The 10,756-nt window shown below is 38.9% G+C and overlaps 1 pseudogene; it reads right to left on the bottom strand.

Annotated features, from left to right (window-relative positions):
• Positions 1 to 4,299: 4,299 nt before the first annotated feature.
• LOC127204745 (macrophage migration inhibitory factor-like) lies at positions 4,300 to 10,071 on the bottom strand (annotated as a pseudogene).
• Between the last annotated feature and the right edge of the window lie 685 nt (positions 10,072 to 10,756).

Here is a 10,756-nt window from a genome sequence, read left to right as displayed (position 1 = left end):
ATAGAAATTAATCCTTTTGGAATCATTTCAAACATATTCATAAAGCTTGTGGACCACTTTAAGCCAATTTCAGTATTTTTTATATACTTTTATTTTATTACACATGTATAAAACAAACTACATACAGCAGGGAGAACCATCTGACAATCATGAGAATAATGAGTGCTATATATGTTACAATCATAGTGACTTGGCCATCTGCATTCGTCTCGTTTGAAGTAAGTGTTTTTCCTGTCTTGTTGGGTCTAGATTACCGAATGAGATTCAATATCTATCTTATCTCAACTCTAATAGCTTAACTTCTTTATCTTGATCTAAAACTATCTTGTCCCCTAACCAGCTAAACTTGGCTATAGAACTATATTATCTTGTCTTCAGTGTCCCTCAGAGACTTGAGAAGGAATAAAACTTAAATTTCTGAGTGAATCAGCAGTGTGGGTTAGCAGTTTCCGAAATGTACAAATTGACTTAAGACAGTTTACTGCCTGACCAGTCCCCCAATACACTTTATAACGTTGGAGCCTCATCTTCAGGTTTCTGGCCTAATATTTCTGCCAGAGTTGTTCGCAGGGCAGGAACTATTGAGGACTTGCTTACCCTGACTTGGCAGAGTGCGGCTGTCGACTATGCCTGCATCTAAATTTTCCATTTTTAGGCACATTCTGTTAGTGGTGGAACGATGACATTTTGCCCAGTGGTTATTTTGCCACCTTTGAAGCCATGTCCATAAGGAGGCTCTTTGATGCTCATCATTTTCTTTGAGGTTGACTGGGTGTTGTCAGGAGATAATTTGTCTCATTGTCGAAGAAATTTAGGATTGTAAGAACAACTTTAAATGCCATATTCTGTGTATCTCTGAGGCTTTTGAAGACCTTGTTCAACTATTTTACCTCATATATCGATAGAGTCATATTTATCTGTTAGACTTAGGATATATATTCTTGTGTTAAAATCTGCCAGGTATTTGACATGCCCATGTTTTGTATCAATATATTAAATTCTATAACAATGACTTAGATGTAACCTTCATTATAAGTAACAATTAAGGCCTTGAGTTAAGGAGAAGGTTCAATCATCTAACTTTTGTTCTATCCTCCCTCTATGTTCCTAAATCTCCCTTTCTTTCTATTCAGCTCCCATCTCCTTGCCTACATATGCAAGATAAAGGCAAAGAGAAATGCTCCTGTGTTTCCCCTAATTTTTTCTCTGTATAAGACCAATAATTACTTATGACCACCTCCCAATGAGAATAAGCATTTGTAGATCAGGCAAGCATACAGCAACCTATACAATCGCCCCACCCCCTTTGAGGGAATGGGGCATCGGTCTCTTAAGGTTTCTTTAGGTTCAATTGGGGCACATAATACTTTGGAGTGAACCCCCAAAAATTGGAGAGAATGGTTAAAGCAATCTAGTGATTGCATTTCTGGTTCAGTTTCTAAATGTTGAGAGATTCCAGGCTTAGTAGGAGATTGCAATGGTGGTCCTAATTAGATCAGAAGTTTTCTCCAATGTTGTTCAGGAAGCTGTCCAACTCTGAAGAGTAAAAGAAACAGAATCATCCAGGGCTGGAACTAGGAGGATGCAAATTTTAGTATTTTTAATCTCTTAACGTGCATGGTATGCAAAGGAAAGTACTAGTGGTGTCTAAGAAACAGAACAAAAAATGAAGTCATTTTGTTTAGTTATAATTGACAAACTAAAGGCATGCTTGTGTTCCACCATGTAAAAGTAAAATGTTAAAGTCATCGTGTGCATTGATTTAGTAAAATAGAAGTTAAATTGGGAGTTAAGCTATGTGTCAGCAGGATGGGGAAGGTGTTACTGTCGGGGAGGAGTGGTATGAAGCGGGAGCCTGAAATTCGCACGTAATTTTGAGCTGCTGATTGATTGCTATATCTGGAGAACTGTGCCAAATGTTTCATGTGTACATTGCTGCATCTTTTGACTTCAGATATCATTGCAAAGAATAAGAAAATCTATCTTTTTGTTGTTCTATATTTGGCCAAAATATATGTATTTTATGGTTTAAAGGCTTGGGGGAAGAAATTAGGATAGAAGAAAGAGAAATTTATTATAAGATATGTCAGGTTAGTCTTTCTACTAACTAGCTACTTTATGCAAACATCGCTGTGTCTGGATTTCCTTTATCAGTTTGTTTGTGGGCTATAGGTTTTGAAAGACTCATTTCCTTCCCCTCCCAGAAACCTAGGGAGACCCCTGAGTAAAGTAAACCAAAGTTAAAGACTACATCATCTCAGATAGATATGGGCAAACATTAGCCGTGCTTTCTTGTTTGCCACATTACAAAGCTTTTGAAGATAAACAACTCCTTTGAGAAAATTGCAGCAGGTGAGTCAGAGAGAGTGTGAGAGCCAAACAATCAGAAAGTTTGCTGTGAGACTGAGTGTCCTAGTAATTTCAAATGCTTCTGGTCGTCATCTTTATCACAACATTAGAAACCATAACTACTACAGCCTATGCAGAGGAACAATAGCAGCACAAGCATCATAAGGGTGACCAACCATTTTTGGTCTAAGCATAGGCTATGCTCCACAAGATGCAAGTCATATCTGGTACCATTACGCTAAAAACCCACAGCTAGGCACATTCTAAGCCTTAGGAAAGAACCTATTGTATTATTGTGCTGAATGGGCATGCTATTAAATGACTACTTATGGCCCAGTTTTATATTCACAGAGTGTTGTGTCTCCAAACCCTCATCAAAGATGCTTCTATTAGCAATAGATGGTGATTAATTGTTGTGATTAAACACAACTGGACAAGGTGCAGAGAATATGAGACTGCCAAATACTCATTTCTAAATGGAATATCTGTAGTCCATCACTCCTTCCCAGGCCCAGGAATCACTGTGGAGGAGGGGGCAGAGTATAACAGACAGAGTACTGGGTGGGTACAAAAACCAGTGAGTTCAGGACACAGCAGGGTGGTTGTTTATCACATGGAATCACAACAGTTGTGACAGTGTGCACAAGCCCTATGCAAGTTGAAACCAGGTGAAATCCTAGCATTCAGAGGGGAGTTGCACATGACATCTCAGCTCTAGATCAGGAGCTGTTGGAAACTGATATTGCTGGGATTGGAAGAACTGGTTTTCTCTAAAAATGTAGCCCCTGGTAGGTCAATCACACTTCAGTGAAAGAAAGCACATCTAGAGCATTTGTGTGGCTCAAACTGGATTTGATGGGCTGAAAAAACATATAATGTTGGATGAATGGAATGAGTTTAGGATCCAGGAGAAAGGGTTGAAAAATAATATTGCATGAATTTCTGAAAACTTACTAAAATACGCATTGAAAACAAGAGTACAAATGCAGTGAACAAGATGGCAAGGTCGAGAAGATAGAAAAGTTTTCTAGCGATTATGAAGTAATGAGAAGACCATCAAGGGTACATTGAGGGACGCTTGCAAAGCCACAGCCTCGGGGAAGAAATATATTACAGAAACCAAGACGACTAATGGCTTACCAGCAAAACTAAGCATACCTTTGCTTTCAAGTCACATTTCTAAAAAGCATTTCAGAATAAGGAAAACAAATTTCAATTGGCAATGTTTAGATGGAAATGTCCTTATAAAGTAAAAATCAGAGAAAATGAGGACATATTTAGCGAGGCTATTTTTTTATTTTTTATGACACTGTATCTTGGATTTGATGCACTGGAAACTTGGCTGAACCTTACAGCAGTGTTCATACTTCAACTTAAGGTCACTTAAATCTTGGATGAATATATGGAACTCTATAGCAGTTAATAGAATATGCTCTTCCTGAAAGTCAAGTCCCTAAAGCAATCTCTTTTATCCTTCTTGCTTGTATGTGGACCTGGAGCATTGCATTCCTGAGCCACATGCATATGTTCTATATTTGTTTATATAGGTATTTACTTCAGTGAGTGTGCATGTTCATGTATGTATACATGCTCAACATGCACACATACAGTGGTCAGATGGAAACTTTCAGAAGTCATATATTGTTTGCCCATGTACATCAGGAGTTGATCAGTTCATGAGCAGCAAGCACCTTTATCTGCAGAGCTGTAGACTGGCTCTACATACATTATTTTAATGAAATATTCATGATTGAAGAATGATGGATTCAAAGATTTAATTTGAAAAAAAAAACACATCATTTTTTTAGTTTGCTTTAAATAGAAAGCTACTTGCCACATCCTTGAATTCTGTCTCTCTAGTTCTGGATAAACTCCAAGAAAGGAGCCTGACTGCCTTTCTAATGACATTCTGCCAACTTTATAGCTCCAGGTCAGTATGCTATTATATCCTCAAAACACTTCCTCTGTAAGATTGCTTCTACTCCACTTCTTGCTACAATTGCCAGGAGTCTCATCTGTGATCAATTTCACTCTAGTTTCTGATTGTAGGACATTTCCACTACAGGGTTCCCCCCTCATAATGGTCACATACAAGCTCCATGGTGTTTCCTCCACTGTTGAGCCATGCCACCCTCCCTTTGCTCCTTCACAACATTTGTTCTGGGAACTTATTCTGGCTTGTGTCTCTTATGCTACACTTGGTGTTTTCCTTTGTTCTCTGTTTGAATAGTGTACTCTTGATACATGGTTTCCTGTGTCTTCCATGGGGTATTGTAGGTGTTCTTGAAGCAGGAGAGCAACTCTTGTGATGCTATTTTATAAAAAACCGTCTATTTTACTTCTCCAATCAAGTGATTCTCTGCTGTTGGGTGGATGTAAATTTAATTCTGTTTGATGCTATTTCACAATTAGTATGGTGGATTTTTCTATGTGCCCGTACACAATCCAATAAAAATATTTAAAATAAAATAGCAGGTATCAGAGTTTGATTTATGCTAAAAGATATATATATATATATATATATATATATATATATATATATATATATAACATTAATTTATGTGATTATTATTTCTTTTTTTTTTTTGTTTTTTTTTTTTTTCGAGACAGGGTTTCTCTGTGTAGCCTTCGCTTTCCTGGACTCACTTTGTAGACCAGGCTGGCCTCGAACTCACAGCGGTCCGCCTGCCTCTGCCTCCCGAGTGCTGGGATTAAAGGCGTGCGCCACCACGCCCGGTTTTCTTTGTTTCTGTGTGTGCATCATGTGCATGTATAAGCATATTCATGAACATGTTTGTATGCATGTGTGTTTATATGTGCATGTGTATGCATGCCAAAGGATAACTCATGGGAGTTGTCTTCCTCCACCAAGTGCATACCTGGATTAAAATTAGTTTTCATGCATGGTACAAGCACCATTACACAGTAATCAACCTCAGCAGTATCGTGAATTAATGCTATTTTATTTGAGTTAAAATAGTGTTTGTTATGAATAAGGCTGCTATGAACATGGTTGAGCAAATTTTCTTGTTGTGTGCTGGAGCATCTTCTGGGATTTTTTTTTCTTTTAAAACGTTTATTTCTCCCAAATGGAAGTCGGGAATCATTACGGGTGGACGAACACAGAACACAGCGTTAGCAAGGCTCCAAGGACCGCGGTGCAGGTAAGTCAGTCAGGCCAGCACTCAAGCGAAGGTGGAACTGTTCAGCCCATGTTGGCTGCGTTCATGTCGTAATATTTGTTGTAGATCCGGTCCAGGCTGATGCGTAGGCAATCGGCCAGCAGGCCCCACAGCAGCCTGTCTAGGTGTGGTTCTGGGCGCTGCAGATCTTGCCGATGCTGTGGAAGCTGCAGAGGGTGCAAGGGTCGTTCGTGCTGCTGAAAGTCATGAGCTGGTCTGGGACCATGTGCACTGCGTTGTACTGTGTGGGCTTGCCGGTGGCCTGCGCCAGCTGCTGGGTGAACTTGGAGAGAAACCCCTCTGGCACGGAGGTACAGTGAACACTGGTGTTCATGATGAACATCGGCAGGGTGGCAGAAGGACTGTGCGCGCCGACTGGAGGACAATGCAAAACACGGTGTGACCCAAGCCAAGGATCTGAGCTATGTGACCCAGCTCAGTACCGCCAGAACATGGAAACAGCCTAAGGGTCCCTCAGTAGAAGAATGGATAAAGAAACTGTGGTACATTTGCAATATGGAATACTACTCAGCTATTTAAAACAAGGAATTCGCAAAATTTGTGGATAAATGAATTGAACTAGAAATGATCATAATGAGTGAGTTAACCCAGAAGCAGAAAGAGTCAAATAGGATATTCTCGCTTATATCTGGACACTAGCCCAAGGGGCATGTCCCACGAAAGCCTTCACTTACCAGGAAACTGGGACAGAGGGGAGGACATCCTATTGGGACTGTAGATGAGAGAAGCATGGGAGAATGGCAAAGTAGAAGGATCCAGAGGGTCCTAGAAACCTACAAGAAGAACATTATAATAGGCAGATTTGGGCCCAGGGATCCTGCTCAAACTATGGCACCAGCCAAGGACAATACAAGCAGTAAACGTTAAACCCCTACTCAGATCTAGCCAATGGACAGGACATTCTCCACAGTTAAGTGGAGAGTGGGGTATGACTTTCACACATACTCTGGTGCCTCATATTTGACCACTTCCCCTGGAGGGGGAGACCTGGTGGCACTCAGGAAGGATAGCAGGTTACCAAGAAGAGACTTGATACCCTATGAGCATATAAAGGGGGAGGAAGTCCCCCTCAGGCACAGTCATAGGGGAGGGGAGTAAGGGGAAAATGGGAAGGAGGGATGAATGGGAGGATACAATGGATGGGATAACCATTGAGATGTAATAAGAATAAATTAATAAAGTAAAATAAAATAAAATAGTGTTTGTAATTAACACTTATTCATGAATTTTGGTGAGGTACTGAATACTACTGTCCATATTTCTGGGAGATGGGAAAATATTGTTAGGCAAGAAGAAGGTAAAGCATGACAGAAGTATCTTCGACATCAACAAGTCATCGGTAGAGCTGAAAGTGAGTCAATATGCTGGCAGTCTGTGCTGACTTAATTCATAGCACTCATGTCTTCCAAGTCACCATCCTCTCTGAATTGCAGAGTGAAACGTTCTAGAGGTGATGTGAGTCTCTGCATATTGGTTCAATCAGGTCAGGATTTCATTCTACCAATTAGTGAGCCAGTCCCTGCTGTGAATCAAACTGTTAAGCATAAAACACACCAGAACATGTTTTTTTTTTTTTAATAGTGAAATGTGGAAATAAACACAACTTTTAAGGGAAAAATATCCAGGAATATTGTAGGAGCTGCAGAGAGCATTTTACCTGATTTTAATGCAAAACATTTCCTAGTAAAATATCATATTATTTACCAAATAAGTAAGAAAAAAACAGGGAATCTTTAATGAAAGTTGTGCCCACATCTTGGGGGCTCAGATTTAGTCATAGTTAGCTTGAGCTGGAATCTTGAGCGTTTTAGTCAAAACATCAGTGTTTGAGATGAAAATGATTCCATGGAGAAATGATAATCTGGTTTTAGAATTGCATTTATTTTATTTTACTTATTTATTTATTTATTTATTTATTGAGAGAGAGAGAGAGAGAGAGAGAGAGAGAGAGAGAGAGAGAGAGAGAGAAAGAGAGAGAGAGAGAGAGAACTTGTACATCACATTGCAAACGTGGACGTCAGAGGGAAACTTGAAGGAGTTGGTTATTTCCTGACAAGATATGGGTCCAGGGTCTGAAATGAGCTTCTCAAGTGACAGGTTTGATGACAGTTGCTTTATCTGCTGAGCCATCTTACTAACTTGATATATTTCTATATAACTGAATATGAACAAAACTTTTAAGTCATTTAATCTTAAATAATCAAGGAGAAGTAGTACTTGGTAAGACCAGGAAAGATCGGATATAGTCAAAGGACAGCTCATTCTCTAAGGTGGTGCAGGAAGCAGGGACTGCCTCTGACAGGATCTCTGGTGATCACTTCCCCTTGGTGGGGAGGCCCTGAATACACACAGAGGAAGGAGATACAGGCTTTCCTCATGAGACCTGATAAGCTGTGGTCAGATGGTTGGGGAGGAAGTCCTCCTCTGTGAGTGGTCTAGGAGAGGGGAATAGGGTAGAAGAGCGAGAGAGAGTGAGCACAAGAAGATACAAGTGAGGGGAAAATAATCGGGATGTAATCTAAATAATTTATAATAAGTTAAACAAAACAACAGGTGTCCGGAATAGAGCACAAGCAGAAAGAAACTGAAGTTAATGTCAATCACTTGAACAAAACAAAGTAGTTTTATCTGCACTGTACCAAAATGCCAGTTCAAGAACATAGTTGGGTGAGGTGGCATATTTCTTTAATGCCAGCACTTGGGAGGTAAAGGCAGGAGGACCTCTCTGAGTTCAAGGCCAGCTTAGTCTACAAGGCTGTAACCCACAGAAACCCTGTCTTGAAAAAGAGTGAGCGAAGGCGGAGGGGGGCGGGTAAGATAGCTCAGCAGGTAAAGGTGCTTACTACTGCCATACACACAACTTGAGCTTGATCCCTAGAATTCACAAGGTGAAAGGAGAGAAGAGATCCATCCGTACAAATTCTCCTGTGACCTCCACACGCCCAATCACATGTTTTACATGACACATTCATGCTTAAATGTACACACACACACACACACACACACACACCCCACTAAATAAAATGAGTTTCCAACAATTTTAAATGTTTCACAAGCCATCAGGAGAAGGTTTCTCCATGGGATTATTTGAACAGTATTTGCTAATCAGTGCTTACTAAGGTTAATTTTCTGCCTCCCAGAAATATTGTGAGACAGAAAGCTTTATCCACAAATATGTTTCAAGGGATTGCTTCAGGCACTAGAGCAAAATATTCCTAAGTATAGTATGTTCTTATCTCCAAGGAGAAAAGTTTTCTAAAGTAAATAAATTCATAATAACTCAAAAACCTGTAGACTGAAAGTAGCTTGCCTGAAATTCACCCAAATTGAAAGTTATGTTTGTATATGTGTGTGTGTGTATGTGTGTGCGTGTTTGTACCTATGTAAAAACTATGTGGTTTATATAACTAGAATTTAAATACTAAGTCATTAAACTATTTTAAACAAAGTTTAGTGCTCCTTTTTATTTCAAAATTTACTTTAAAATATGAAATATTTTGGAACTCCTTTGATTATTTTTTTTAATTATTATAAGTCCTTGGATGACATAATTTTGTTAGGAAGATGTTGGTTTATATTTTCTCAAGTTGGGTAAAAATAATGAATGTGATTTACTTCTATTCTTGTTAAATTTAAAGAGGTTGAGATAAAATCAGGTTTTAATAATTCTTTCTCTAGGTTTTGCTTAAAACAAACCCTAAAATAAAGCAAGCCTGTGATCATTCAATGAACAAAAATAAAAAAGTGGTATTTAGTCCTTGCAGCCTAAGGAAAAAAGAAGAGGAAAACATTTGACTAATATCATCCCTGTCCTCGGAGAGCTTGGAATAAGATTTTATCAGAGGACAATCACTCTGCCTTGAAAGTGGTCCAATTCATCTCACTGTAGCATTTACTAGGTTCTTCAGAATAAGACTGAATTCAAGGCACCAAAGGTCATTGGAGTAAATGACAATAATGGCTTCACAGTAATATCGATAATGAGGCATATAATGAACTGGACTTCATTTTGGAGATCCTCAGTGACCAAAAAGAGAATTGCAAATGAAGGGGAAATTTAGAGAAAATTAGTCAGGGGTAAAGAGACAAGCCTACTTTGAAAGGTAAAAACTCAGGTTGCTTGCAATTAGGTGTAATGAGATTCTACTGTTAAGTGAAAATCCATTCAATGACAGAAATAATTTAAATAATGAGAAAATCTATGAGATGAGACAGCAAGTCCCATACATCCAGAATAGATGCTGCAACCTGACTTCCATTTCCAAAAACCACAATGAGTCTATTTCACCACAGTCTATTTTGATCAGTTCCACCAATGTAACAGGTTGAATAACACAAGATCACGGTATTGGATTCTGAAATTTCTGTTAGTATTTTGTCAAATCTCATTTTGAAATCCACTTCATTAATAGAGAATTTGACTGGCTGATTTCTAATTGTGATATGTTTATTCATTCACCATTACTTTATACTTTTTGTTAATTCAGATAATACCCCTTGGGTACTCACCATTTTCCATCTTTGTATTGGTTAGTTTTAGGTGCTAGCTCCATGAGAGATGCCCAGGTGGCAGGTGCATGTAGAAGGGCACTTCTGGAGGCAATGAGTGGATGGACAGATTGATTGTGTAACTATGATCTCCCATACTAATGTGAGTGATCACAGCCAGTCTGTAGATAAACAATAGCAGAATATCACAATTGTCGGAATACCCATATTCTACTGTTCGTAGACAAGGGGTCTCTTGTTTCCAGTGTCCTCAGAATTTGTTACACAAGTAGCAGCCCTCAACCTTGACCTTGGTTCTCAGACATGCAAGCTGAGACACAGGCGAAATAACTACATTGCCTCTTCCTTCCCTGTTCTGCAGGTGTCAGACAGCAGAGGGGAAGAATGCTTACAGCTCCAGGAAAACATGGACTATTAGTTCTGTTCTGTTTCTCCATAGCGTCCTGGCTAACACTCTACCATCTACTTATAAGCTATGAATTTTGCACACATCTGTCCTCTATCATATATATATATATATATATATATATATATATATATATATATATATATGCATTTATGATTATTAGGAAAAGTCCTTTACCACAAGGCATGTCCAAGAAATATGTGTTACTGCTGAGGGTGTTGTTTTTACTTGTGTGAATAGATACTCACATGTTATTAACTACCAGTCTGAGTTTTAATAAACCACTATT

This window comes from Acomys russatus, chromosome 20 (genome assembly GCF_903995435.1).
Source record: "Acomys russatus chromosome 20, mAcoRus1.1, whole genome shotgun sequence".
Taxonomy (NCBI): domain Eukaryota; kingdom Metazoa; phylum Chordata; class Mammalia; order Rodentia; family Muridae; genus Acomys; species Acomys russatus.
This window is presented reverse-complemented; position numbering and strand designations above follow the sequence as displayed.